This window comes from Otolemur garnettii, unplaced genomic scaffold (assembly GCF_000181295.1).
Source record: "Otolemur garnettii isolate 467f Iridium unplaced genomic scaffold, OtoGar3 scaffold00484, whole genome shotgun sequence".
NCBI lineage: Eukaryota > Metazoa > Chordata > Mammalia > Primates > Galagidae > Otolemur > Otolemur garnettii.
The window spans coordinates 30437-32870 of NW_003852879.1; positions in this window are offsets into that span (position 1 = coordinate 30437).

Sequence of the window (2434 nt, forward strand, 5' to 3'; positions counted from 1 at the left end):
TTTTTTTTTTTTTTTTTTTTTGTAGCGACAGAGTTTCACTTTATCACCCTCAGTGGAGTGCTGTGGCATCACACAGCTCACGGCAACTCTTTTAACTCCTGGGCTTAGGCGGTTCCCTTGCCTCAGCCTCTCAAATAGCTGGGAGTACAGGTGCCCAGCACAATGCCCGGCTATTCTTTTGTTGCAGATTGGCCAGGTCCGGGTTTGAACCCACCACCCTCGGTATATGGGGCCGGTGCCCTGCCCACTGAGCAACAGGTGCAGCTCAGAGTCTCACTCTTGCTCAGTCAGGTCTCCTCAGAGCAAGTGATCCACTGGTCTCAGTCTCGCGGAGTGCTAGGATTACAGGTATGAGCCACTGCACCAAGCCTTTGATTTATTTTTTTGAAGGCAAGTATGAAAATAGGTTTACAGAGTGCGGAAGCTTACAAAATAAGATATATTGATAGTATATGTGCTGCTAAAGCAAGCATAAATACATCGATAATAGATGCACAACAGGCCTCCATTGCCAGGGTGATTTGGCAAAGAAGCCTTTAAAACATTTTATTCAGACACAGCTGCACTACAAATAAAAAGTAAATTTAGAACAATCACCCAACCCCCCATACCTCCCCTGACAAATCACACTATTAAGTACCACAGAACTCAATTAAAATGTTATAACTTGCTTTCATATAAAATTAAACCTTGGCTTTAATGTATCTTTTTTTTTTTGTAGAGACAGTTTCACTTTATCGCCCATGGTAGAGTGCCGTGGTGTCACACAGCTCACAGCAAATTCCAACTCCTGGGCTTAGGTGATTCTCTTGCCTCAGCCTCCCAAGTAGCTGGGACTACAGGCACCCACCACAACACCCGGCTTTTTTTTCTTGTAGTTGCAGTTGTCATTGCTGTTTTAGCTGGGGGGTCAGGTTTGAACCCCATGTCCTTGGTGTATGAGGCCGGCACCCTACCCACTGAGCCACATGCGCCGCCCCAACCCTGGCTATTTTTTCTTTCTTTTTTTGTTTTTTATAAACAGAGTCTCGCTTTATTGCCCTCAGTAGAGTGCCTGAGCATCACAGCTCACAGCAACCTCCAGGTCTCGGACATAGGCGATTCTCTTGCCTTAGCCTACTGAGTAGCTGGGACTACAGGTGCCCACCACGACAGCCAGCTATTTTATTTTTTCACAGTTTGGCCAGGGCCAGGTTCAAACCCACTACCCTCGGTATAAGGGGCCTGCACCATACTCCCTGAGCCACAGGCACCGCCCTGCCTCTCCCCCACCCCTGCTATTTTTTTGTTAGTTGCTGTTGTTTAGCAGGCTCCGTGCGCCCCACCACTGTGCTATTTTACAGACGGAGTCTCCTAGCTCGGGCTGGTCTCCAACCTGTGAGCTCAGGCAATCCACCCACCTCTGCCTACCAGAGTGCTGGAATTATTGGCGTGAAGAGGCCCGACATTTTACCGAAAACATAGGTTAATGTCTGGTGGTATTTCTCCGACTACTTTTTAGGAAAAATGGAAGGGAAGATACTAAGTTCTGGAGTGCAATGTAAATTTAAAAAATTCATTTGTTTGGAATATAAGTGTCAATTAGGAAAGAACACGGGCTGGTGTTTCAAAAGTAAGGAGGTTTATGTTGGGCCCAGTGGCTTTCATGCCTTTAATGCCAGCATTTGGGAGGCCAAAGTGGGTGGATTGCCTGAGCTCACAGATTTGAGACCAGTCCAGGCCTTAGCAAGACCTCATCCCTAAAATTAGCCAAACATTGTTGTGGTGACCTATACTTTCAGCTTTGTGGGAAGCTGAGGCAAGAGAATGGCTTAAGCCCAGGCGTTTGAGGTTGCTCTGAGCTATGATGCCAGCGCACTCTACCGAGGGTGACAAAGTGACACTCTGTCTCAAAAAAAAAAAAAGTAAGAAAGATCCTCTCCCATTTTTCCCCCTCCAGTTTGAGATGTGTAACATACTGCAAGTCTTTTTTTTTTTGCAGTTTTTGGCCCTGGCTGGGTTTGGACACACCACCTCTGGTATATGGGGCCAGTGCCCTACTCCTTTGAGCCACAGGTGCCACCTTGTACCACAAGTCTTTTGTTGAGTGCTGGTACCTTTTCTCAAACACATCCGTAACTTAGGAACTGTAGTTTTAGTAGGCAAAAAGACAGTTTAACAAACTCTGTACTTTATATTGGCACATTGACTGTTTGAATTATGAACTTTTGATGCATTTACTTGTTATTTTATTTAATTTTTTGAGACAGTCTCTGTTGGTCACACTCAGTAGAGGGCCATAACTTCATAGCTCACAGGAACCTCAAATTCTTGGACTCAAGCAATCCTCTTGCCTCAGCCTCCCAAGTGCTGGGATTAAAGGGGTGTGAGCCACTGAGCCTGGCCTCCTTGTTACTTTAAACACATATATAGGAACAGAAATATAACAGGCTTT